We start from the raw sequence: 12299 nt of genomic DNA, 5'->3' as shown, positions 1-12299 counted from the left end.
CATTTCTAACAATATGATATCACAAGCCAATGAAATAACATTAGGCTTCTTAAAGTACGCAGTCTATCATCTAGACTCCTCATAAAAACTTATTAAAATGATCATAATATGACACTCAAAAGTACAATGACGCCATAATGATATTTATGCTTAATCTGCATTCTAAATGGGGTAAAATAAGCCGTGAATAAGGTAGCCTGTCTAATATTTATCGAACACCCGCCTCTTGCTATGTTCAGAATGCGATCAATAACAAAAGAAAGGTAAACTTTATTGTTAATCTGTGTTTGCCTTGCCCAGTACTTGTATGAATGATCAATGAAGAAAATCAATGTCACTCTAAAAACATGTTGTTCTTTCAGCAGTGTACCTAAACTATTTTATTAATAATATACCAAAATATTTATCTTCAAAGATGTTGGTATTTGCACTGTGCGTATGTGCTTACACTATGGATCACAATGGCCTCATCCCAATGGCACAGTTCAATATTTTCAATTAAACACTCATAGTGCAAAATTTGACCTCAAGTTGCAGAGTATGAGTTTTTGTACCCAAATTTTCTAAGGTCATTCGATGAATATACAAATGTATTGGGGTTAAAGAACTTAACCCTGATAGATGAGCATGTTGTGTCTCCTAGTGTTACAATAGACTATACAGTCTATGGTATAGTGTAGTAGTGTTTGGAAAACCGCAACTATATCGTACTAGTAATAATATTGGTCTAGTTAATAAAACTGAGCCCCTGAGGCTGGCCTAAACGATTTTGATAAGAAAAAGATAGAAACGCTCTAATATCTAAGAAGTTTAATCTCTTCTTCTCTGGCAACATTTCAAGTTTCTACGAGTACACCGTCGATTATCACAGTACCGGTGCAGTCGGTCCCTGTATGCGTGGACGAGCTTTCGTCGAATGTGTCTCTGGCTTCATGGGCTTTATCAGGACTCACATACACATCTGACGAAAGTTCGACCACTCACACAGGGACCGACTGCACAGGTACTGTGATAAACGACGGCGTACTCGCAGAAATATTAAAGCTTAAGAATTTCCATCAATTTATATCTTTGTATGTATCACACGCACAAATCTTACTTTATTCATGATGCTGGTGTAAAAATAATACAAATGTATCATTTCCGTATATACAACTCTTGCTTTCTTTCTTCATCTTTAATCACAAGCATGCACTCTTTCCAATAAACAATATGAGCATTACCTTTCGATATTTTCGGTTTTGCAGTCAGAAAACTTTGCACAATATAGGTCACAAAGACCCCTTTTCCCTCTATTTTATCACCACAATTTTTTAAGTTCACCTAGTATTGGGGGGGTGAAAGGTATTCCAGCCCCGCACCAAAATTATTGAGGGGGCTGAGCCCCCTCAAGCCCCCCGGTTCCTAAGCCTATGTATAGGCTAGTATAACCATCGAGATTTTTTATCTCGATGGTATAAGTTATACTATAAGTCCACAAACTACTATATTAATAGGTCTAAATAGTCCAGAGTCCTATGATCTGGAATTGAAACCAGAAATAGCTTATAATTTAGCCTTTGGACTATACTATACCGTATAGTCCCAGAGTCAGTATTCATATACTTGCACACAGGGAACATAAACATAGTTGCTGTGAAATACGGCAAGTGAACTTGAAGTTTTGTTTTCATGCCGTGTTTTGGTTACAGGCCATGACAAATACTAGGCTGCCATGCGTGTATTCCCCATCAGTGCATAGTAAAAAGAAAAGGACAATTCTCATAAGTTTTCATAAATTTTATAATTGTCACACAAATGTAGGCCTACAATTACCCCCGGGGACAATTGTACTACCATAATCCATTTTTTACAAGTCAGAAAATGCAACTTTCACAGAACTTTTGACACTAACTAGTCCTGCCAGCAAGACTTCAGTCTTTTTATCATAAACATAATGACATCTGCAGTATGAAGATACTGAGTTACAGTTGCTGAAACTAACCATAGACAATACAGATTGGACTATGTATCAAAAGCCTATGCAAAAACTCACCATTTTTCCTTCGTAACATTTCAATGCAGTATGATCCTTCAAATTCATATGAGTAATTCCATTATTATATTATCCTCACGTATAGCTTAGTTAAACAGATGAATTATCAGATCTATAAATGTTGTTGATCACTGTGAAGTTTTCATGGTTATATAAAACACCAATGCATGAAAATCTATGATACATGCCTGGAAGTACAGCTCTGGCACTAAAGTTAGTTCCGTACCGTCTGCCTGATACACAATGCATTAACTGACTGACTGAGTACACTGAAAGCAAAATCTGTTTTATTTTTGGTTCAGGCTAAGGCCTTGAATGGCGTACGTACTTACAGTCTGGTGTATTGATGTTAATTCAACCGTGGCCGCTCCCTGAAAACTTCCGGCTTGCAGAATATCTGATGTTTAAAACTAGTTTGCCCAGGCTAGTTGCTTTGGTTAACCCATTATCTGGATAATCTCGAGATTTAATAAGAAGTGATGTGGTTTCAAATCTGTCCTGATTTTTTTCTTTCCATCAAAAATATGGCCTGGCCTGGGGAGAAATATAGAAAAATGATACAAATTATGACCGATTAGTCATTGCATTGTTGAACGCAGGCTGTACGCCGCGTGTTTGTGTGGACATGGTGTAAAAATTTAAATAAATGAAGATGATGATGATAAAAAGGAATCAGATCTATAACAATAAAGTGAAAAATGAGTCATTGACTTTGACCATAGACAGATTACAAAAAAGTGATAACAATGACTCATTTGTATATTAATTGAAAATTATTATGAGATATTGTACACCATTATCTTGAATAGATTTTTGTTTGAGAACGGGTCAAAAACGTCCGACTCCTGGGGTCAAAAATATATAAATAAATAAATAAATAAATAATAAATGACAAGATAAATTACTAAATAAATGACTAAATAAATGACTGAATAAATAAATAAATAAATAAATAAATAAATAAATAAATAAATAAATAAATAAATAAATAAATAAATGAAATATAAATAAATGACTAAATAAGTGAATAAATTACTAAATAAATAAATAATATGTAAATAAATGACTAAAATTTAATAAATAAATGACTAAATAAATAAATAAAAAATAAAAAATAAATAAATAAATAAATAAATAAAATATAAATAAATGACTAAATAAGTGAATAAATGACTAAATAAATAAATATTATATAAATAAATGACTAAAATTTTATAAATAAATGACTAAATAAATAAATAATAAATAAATAAATAAATAAATAAATAAATAAATAAATAAATAAATAAATAAATAAATAAATAAATATTTCTGGGAAGGTAAAAATAAATACCTTTTATTATTAAAGAGAATTAGCCTAGGGGTTTGTGATCCTTTCAACTTTTGAAGGGGTTGAACCCCCTGACTATACTCAATACTGATTAAAAATAATAAAGTGTAACTTTAACAAACTTTTGAACCAAAACTTGATCATCATCATACAGCATATGGCAATTCAGTCACTCATGTCACCGTAACGACTTGAAAATTGGTTTACATGGTTTAGTTACTCGGTTCAGTGCTGATGTTGATCAGATTCATAAACCCTGGCACAGTCCCGGCTTTGACCATGTTGACATTTGGTTTTGCGATAGGTTTATCTTGTCCCAAAGAAAACAATTTATGACTTGTGTATAAACTGAACTTCGCACACGAAGTATAAACTGAACTTGACACACGAAGTTCAATGTAAATGACATTCAAATGTGTGCCTATTTTATCAACTTAAGGTGGCATATGAGGTATTTTCTGGAAACTAGAAAATGGTCTGAGCGTGTGGATTAGAGTAGGGCAAAGTACACTGACCAATATGGCTTTCGTGCAAAAATTACATATTAATGAGCCTTTCACGTCATTTTAGCTCATTAACTACATTAATTATTGATAAAAACAATAAGATACAAAGAAAATATAAATTGATGTCTTATGAAAACCGTATGTCCGATTTGCTTCAAACAAAATCCATATTGATCAGTGTACTTTGCCCTACTCTATTAATCATTGAATGCTTGCTCAGAGCATTTCCTTATTTTCAGAAATATCCTCATATCATACCACCTTAAAATGTACATTTTGTTCAAATTTAGGGGCCTTTACATGTAGGTAGTGCTAGTGTGTCCCATATCGGCAAAGTAAGAACCGAAACAGAAGTGTCACCATGCATGGTCACGTTCTTGGACAAGCTATTTTAAGAAAGTAACTGAAAGAGTGGTTCAAATGAGACACCAGAGATTGTTGCACAAGTTCAAATTCGAGTAAGAAACTCAGATGTTAATTGCGCGGATCATGGAAAGTTGAGTGAAATTTAACGGGTCATAAATAGCAATGAGGTTCGATTACTATAACGAATTGGGTTGTCCAGCAGATGATGTTTATAACTTATACAACCCTGTATGATCTGATGACTAGCTCCGTTGGAATGGAAACTTTAAAGCTTGATGGCAGACCTGACGATTATAAACTGTTTCCCATCTTGTGGCTAGATGAGATGGAGATAACAGGACCGATATCCCCACATTCAACTATTCGGTTTCACTAGAAAAATGGTACAAATTAAGACTAACTTAGAAGCTTTTTGTCATAGGGAGTTAGACAAAAAGAAGGGGTTAATTATATGTTCATTGTTCAAGAACCCAAAAAGGTTCCTTATAGAACCATATGGGTTCTAAAGACCTTTTTTGAAGCCCTGGAGGACAACCGAAAAAGCCAATGATTTCGCACCCTTTCTTTCTATAAGAGTGTTGGGTTCACAAACCTATACCATAAAGCAGAATTGATGCTGAATAGGTCAATTGGCACGTGCCTCCCCCGTTTGCCTTTTTGAGGCTACCATGGCATGGTTAGGTAAGGTTACCTAGTGTTTTAATCGGGGGCGCTCTTTTCATTACCAAAAGAGCCAAAATACCACCACTTGATGAAGTGTCTGCACTTATTTATTTTTCAAAATATTAGAAATTGAAAAGACAAAAGGAATCTGCAGTTTTCAAAATATTAGGCCTACGCCTTTAAAGTGTCAGTATTTTTCAAAATATTAGGCCTATAATATGTGTTTGTCATTGTTATTAAATATAAGTTATATTTCTTATCGACAAGCATTGCATCGAATATCGCAATGTTACGAAAACATCACACATTCAATTCGATCATTAAATTCGTTTATCAAAAATGCTGTTTTTCAAATATGATTTTTCCATAAGGGCCGAAATTGTCTTCGTTTTCTTGATTGAAGACATTGATGAGATTTCCATATCAAAGTTGACAGCACGGGGTGGTTCAACCGGATACCCCTATAACCTCTTTTATCCGTTTTTATCCGAATATTAAATTCACCGGTCATATAGTGGCTCTAATATCTTAAATACAGGATACATTTTTGACCTAGTTTAGCCTATAGCATCTTTCACCACTAAGTTCTATAGCTGATTTTATATAAAGTATTAAATTGATTTTTTTGTTTGTTTTAGAATCTAAATCAAGTTTTCATATGGTATCACCTTGTCAATATCAATTTCGGACAAATATACATGAAAATGAAAACGTTAGTTTAACCACGGACTTGCCTTCATGGTCAAAATGTATTTTTACGGATTTTCTGTTGAAATTTGAGTGAAATAAAGATAGTAGGCCTACACTGACACACTAGGACATGTCTTTTTAATATTTGAAAATATCACGAGTGATCGATCACCAGTACCAAGAATTCAATCAATGAATGGTATATTTTGTAAGCATTTCATGAACGTCGGATATACTATTGAGAAAAATGTACATTCGATGGCTCAGCAACAGAAAGTTCTGTTGCACTACGATCGAAATGATCGCAACACAAAGTTTATGGCATGTACTACCTCAATGATCCAGTTACCAGGGAGTTATGTAACATCTTCGCTGCTGACGAATTGCCCATAGGGCAGGGGAAAGGAAATGGTATATTTTGCCCTATCTCAAATTTAACTTTGCCTGTTTCACTCTTCCCCAAAACCCGCCACAAAATTGGCTCCTATATAAAAACACTTATTTGAAGTTATGCACTAGGACTATATTGTTTTCGCTCAGCCTTATTTTGAGCCTCACATATATCATTTTGCACTAAACAGTCAACATGCATGGTCAATAGTTTGACTGATAGGCCTGTACATGAAGTGGCTTCAATATTGGCTGACGTCTATTTGATTAACTTTAAATTTTCACACGAAAATCGGGCACGTAATAAATGGTAAACACCTTTTCTAATTTTTACTTATTATCGTGTCACCTTTCAATTCCAATAATTATTTTAAGTTGACCTTATAATGAGGTCATGGGCCATCCGTCATAGTCTGGTGATGGTGGCCATCGATCAAAAATTGACAAATGACAGGCACATAAATCAGCGCCACGAGACCGTACTAAATCAAGAATGCCAGTTGCAGAAATTGATATCATAGATCGTCAAATTACAAATGTTTGAAAAAAGCCTAGAGAAAAATAAATAAATAAATAAATAAATAAATAAATAAATAAATAAATAAATAAATAGATAAATAGATAAAAATGACAGGCTAACAAAACTACGCGCAACAACATTCATTTTGGACTTAGTAATTGGTTCAATTACTGTTAAAGTTATTATTTTTTTGAACATGTTGAACCACATAAATGCGGATATTAAACGAATAATAGGGCCTATCATAACAAAATAAAATTCCAAAATATAAGACGATGCCCTTTCATTGCCGATTTTGGGCAAGTAAAAGGCCGAAATATTTTACCTTCTCGCGTTGCATTATCACGGCTTAACTTTGAAATATAACACCATCACCAAATACCTTATCAATAATCGCCCATTTTCCCGAAAATTATCCATAATTTATCCAAAACATGTTACATTTTCATATCGGAAACTCAAAATGAGAGCCGGCGACTTTTCTTAATAGGTTAACCGTTTTTGACAGTGGCTCCCCAGGTGTGCCTGGGTTGGGAAGTCGGTAAAGGCGCAATCCACAGAATAACAATTATGTGAAATACCTAGGGACACGAAAGATATACATGTAGCGTGTTTTTCATGAAAATGGCGATGAAATTGGCCATAGAATTCAGGTCAAATTGAAGATGTTTGTGTTTCATTAGCGGTAATATTATACGGCAAAGTTTATCGTCTCATATTTCAGTTACATGACACACTTTTGAAGCTTTTTGATTTTCAAAGTATACATTTTGCAAAAGGTTTGGCTACAAAACGATTCTCTTAAAAAACGCATCTATGCATAGTTTCCACCTCGATACACCCGAGCACACAATTTCGTCCAAGAGCTTCAAAGCAAGCAGTGAATTGGTGGAAAATAGGCATCTGTGATTGGTTTTTGTCAAAACCTCAAGTGTTCCCTTCATCTAATCAGAATTTTTTTTATATCGAACGAAATCTAACACTTCTCCCTAAGAATTTGTTTGTTTTTTCATTACGCCAACATATAACGGAATTCAATGTTTATAGCAAGGCAAATGTGGTAAATCTGTTGAAAACGACCTATCCAAGCACAATTTTAGACCAAAATGTAGGTTTTGAAAGTCAAAACTTTTTACAATATTTTTCAGATTTTATGTCATTAATTAAATAAAAGAGCAAACTTTATAATATTGTCCATGAGCAATGACCAGTTCTCTTTAAAAATGGCAAATCGTGTCTTGTACGAAAATGTAGTTTCGACTTTCGCCTGTTTTGTCATACGGTTGTATAAAATTCATAGAACAATTAGTGCTTACAAAATAATTATAAACATGATACTTTGTTTTGACATACACATATACACGATCACGACAACATCATCAGAACTTGATTGACCATGTTGACCCAAGATTTGGTTGACCTAGCCTTTAATAGCAAAATTGGAGACAAATTTCCGCCTAGAAATTTCTGCCCTATTACTGCACCTTTATTTAACAAAATAAAATCAAACAAACACAGTTAGAGTTGATTTAAGAAATTTAAATTTGAAACCATTATAATATTCTTATCCGCATGAAGCAACATATTTTGCGTCTCTTTTTACCAACTCCCCGCGGCGCGTCCTTTGAACTAGTTTCATCATTAAAGTTCATCATCCTGTTGTAGGCCTACCCTGGCGTAAATACTCACCTATATAAGCTCTATCATAGACCATTTAAAACGGTCTATGGCTCTATGGACAAATCCAGGATCTTTGAAGATTCTGAGATCATTTATACCACATCAGGAAATGAATTTGGAGAAAACCTTCTGTCAATAATATACTATAATTATGCTGAGCCACCAGCCTGGGTGGCTCACGCTCCAGTAATTTCAGATGATTGAGCTCAGTAATATACATCAAAGAATGTCTTCCAATTCATGAAAACAAATAGATAATCAGCTTATCGGATTAAAAGCTTAGAGAAGGTCTCGCTGCTCAGCGAGTGTTTGTAATTATCAGAAGGTTTTCTCCAAATTCATTCTCTAATGCATAGTGTACACAACCATTTCAATGTTAAAAACTTCACTTTTATTCCATTGTTGACATTGATATATTTGAAGTATCAAAATTTTGGAAACGTTTTACCCCATGATGTTGACAAATTTTAAACATATTCTTTGGTGAGGGGAAACCGGAAAAGACTAAAGCAGGTGCCAAAGACGTCAGTTAAATATTAACCATGCAACAACGGTGCAATATAGTGGAGTCCGCAGGTGTTTAAAAGTCGGGAGGGGGGGGGGGGCACGGGTCTCGATTCCCCCGATTGTCCCAAAATTTTCGTGCCGGTACATTCAAGGGTCATTCCAAGTAATAGGAAACCACCACTGGTGATGCCTGTTAAATGACATAGAATGATTCTAACTCATCCTCCCTAATATGTGAGGTAAACTTTTGTTCTATGAAGGATATGACTTTTGCCATTGGGTATGTGAGATCATTATAACTTGAAGTAAAGTTCCTGAATCATGTCACAGATGTCAATCATTAAAAGATCCATAAATTGCTCAATCTTCACATCTCGCAGCTCCGAAAGACCCCTTTTACCGTACGTTGTCAGCTCCCAAAGACCAACCACCTCAAACAAAATTCCGGGGAAGCATACCCAGTTATTACCCACCAACAATTGATGATGCCCTCTCCCCGCTCGGGTGTGTTCTGGTACATTTTAATGGAATATTGTTGGGATCGATGTTCCTTAAAAATATATTTTAAACGCGAAAATTTGGACCCATACCTGTACCCAGACATCAGTATAGAAAGGTTAAATGTTGCAGATGAACATTTGGTTTTCTGATTTAGTACATCTGCTCATGTGTTAAATGTATAAATTTTATATTAAAAGAAATTATTTGTTAAATGGCAACAAATCATTTGGCAGTGGACAAAATTATATAAACAGGATCTAGGAATGATCGGTGTTTGGGGAATTTTTGAGCTGCTAAATTTTGTCACATCTGCACCTGTAGTATTAAGGGTGCACAACACTGAATCCTTTCGCATTTGGTGTAACCCTCATAATCCTGGTAAGAAATACTCAAATAGGGTCATGCGAAATATCGGCGTCCCGATGGAACCGAATTTGAGTGACTCTTGGTTGTGTTGATAAAAACGATAGAATAGGGGCTCAACATTACAAATCTGTTCAGAAAATGTTCCGAATCGAATGTGCATGGGTCTGAGAGCAATATCATGGCCGGAACTCAGTAAGGAGGCACCGGCTGAAATTCGAGATGGCGCTTTTCAGGAGTTCGTATCTCTCAAGTTTGTCTTAGCTTGTTTCAAAAAATCAAATTTAAATAAAAATAATTATTTAAGACATTGGTGCGATCAAAATATTAAAAATATTGTTACATGGGGTAGAAAAAGAAACTCACTTTCTTGCAATATCATGGCCGGAACTCAGTAAGGAGACGCGAGTATCGGCTGAAATTCGGATGGCGCTTTTCAGGAGTTCGTATCTCTCAAGTTTGGCTTAACTTGTCCCAAAAAAATAAATTTAAATAAAGGTTTAATTTTAATGTAAGACATTTTTTTGATGAAAATATTAAAAATATTGTTACATGGGGTAGAAAAAAACTCACTTTCTTGTATTTCCACGTGGGACGTTTATTTAGTGATGTGCGCCCTTAAGGGGAACGAACGTGTAAAAACGTACGTGCTAGGTTTTATGACTATTGTACAAAAACAAATATATTACGGAATTGGAACAAATATTTAGGTAAATTGGACAGATTCCTTTTGAAACTATGTATGTTTAAAAACTAATATTTATAAGGACGATAGCAATTTCCGAGATCAATGCAATAAGTATATTTCCATCTGAAGGAGAGTTGACTGAACATCCTATTGAACTCACAACATATTATTGCAGATTTCAAATTGAATTGCATATCGGGTGGTGTTAAGGGGTGGTGCAATAATTATGTGCACCCCCGGGGTGGTGAATTCTCAAAATGGTCTGCAAAAAATCGCTTGCCCCCCCTTTCGACGTGCCAAAAAATCTTTGCCCTCCCCCTTACACATGCAAGATTTTGGGGAACCCGAATTTAAAACCTCAAATTGTCTTATCATATAATGCGAGCAGGACATTTTGCACATTTGATCGTGTTCTAACGTTTTCCTACGCCTTTTAGGGCGTAATATAGAAACAGTGCCCAAAATATCTGTGCCAAAAATTGCTTGCCCCCCCTTTCGACCTGCCAAAAATCGCTCGACCCCCCTTTCGACCTGCCAAAAATGTTTGCCCTCCCCCCCTTTTGGTCTGCCAAAAATCTTTGCCCCCCTATAATTCACCACCCCGGGGGTACACATAATTATTGCACCACCCCTAAGTCAGTATGACCCCAAGCCGAGCATTCTTGTTATGATCAAAATATTTATTTAGTATATAGGTGAAAACATTTGTCAAATCACATTAACATTGCGAAGTAAATTTATCACAACAGAAATGCGATAATAATCTGATCACATTCATATCATGAAGGCGTGCGCAGTCGATTTCCATGATAGCAAAAGATAATTTTCACGTCGAGATGTTATGTATTATGTTATGTTCTGTAATAGCAGCAGCGTGTTTAATCATAACAAATCTGTGTTTGGGAGATGTCAAACTTCATAATGATTATCGTGTCAAAGACTGCAATGAAGAGATTCTCCCCTCCCCTCCTTCGATCAAATGATTATTGGCCTGTGTTATCAGAACGTCATCGTTTAATTGCGTAAATCACAATCGCACATATAGGCCTATCTAGGATAGCTTTGAGCCTCATACCCTGCCAAAGAATGTACTTTTTGAATGTGCTTTTATATACCATTTCAAAAGACGTTAATTTAAACCACTACCAACTTGCTCCAAAGATTATGATGAGTCATTTAATACCACGCGAAGCTTCTTGGTAGATTGCCGAGGCACTTTATTATAGTAGCCTATCCACACCAAACTGATAAGTATACCAGTGATACTACTAACCCCATCTGAACTGATACACAACTGACATCTGAGAGAAAATAAATAGTGCAGTGCAACTCGACCTCCATTACCTTGGAACCATTCTGGCCTCTTATCTTTGCACAATATTGTAAACTCAACCCAGAAAGTATCGAAACCGGGATCGAAACGAATATAGATGGTCAGATATATCGGGAACTGAAATATATAGCAAAAACTTATTTAATGTATGTAAAGCGCAGCTTTCTCCTGCGCATTTTGATACCTCTTTTGTTGCTCTACGATATCATTTGGTCGAGTTATGGGCGCTTGAGTGGCTTCAAGTCGAATTTTGAAAGTTGCACTTAGGTTCTATTCAAGCCAAATGCGTTCGTCGTGTACACACACCCCTCCAGGCAGTGAAAGACAATGATGGTGGGCACACCAAGTATTCAGATGTCAGCAGAAAGAGTTCATGAGATAAGTCAGTAAAGGGTAGCAAGCCTAGTTGGAAGTCGAAAGAGTAAAATAAAGTAAAGTTCATGGTTATGTAAACAGAGCACATCGGTGTCCTTTGTCTTGATTTTGTGTTGGGGTGTGTGTGTACACGACGAACGCATTTGGCTTGAATATGAGCAGTGCAACTTTCAAAATCCGACTTGAAGCCACTCAAGCGCCCATAACTCGACCAAATGATATCGTAGAGCAACAAAAGAGGTATTAAAATGCGCAGGAGAAAAAAGCTGCGCTTTTTGGCTATATATTTCAGTTCCCGATATATCTGACCATCTATAATCGTTTCGATACTGACTTTCTGGGTTGAATTTAT

The 12299-nt window shown here is 35.4% G+C and overlaps 1 protein-coding gene across 2 annotated transcripts in view; it reads right to left on the bottom strand.

The window, feature by feature from the left end:
* The window catches only part of LOC140162740 (heparan sulfate glucosamine 3-O-sulfotransferase 1-like), an 86490-nt gene that overhangs the window by 22867 nt on the left and 51324 nt on the right, over positions 1–12299 (bottom strand). Inside the window, exon 3 of one of the 2 annotated variants that reach the window (XM_072186026.1) lies at positions 2368–2569. The gene's annotated coding sequence lies outside the window, so the exon portion shown is untranslated. Of the gene's footprint in view, positions 1–2035; positions 2345–2367; positions 2570–12299 lie in introns of those variants that run through there. The other variant, XM_072186025.1, reaches the window with a different exon arrangement.

The sequence above is a fragment of the Amphiura filiformis genome, chromosome 10, assembly GCF_039555335.1.
Source record: "Amphiura filiformis chromosome 10, Afil_fr2py, whole genome shotgun sequence".
NCBI classification, from domain to species: domain Eukaryota; kingdom Metazoa; phylum Echinodermata; class Ophiuroidea; order Amphilepidida; family Amphiuridae; genus Amphiura; species Amphiura filiformis.
This window is presented reverse-complemented; position numbering and strand designations above follow the sequence as displayed.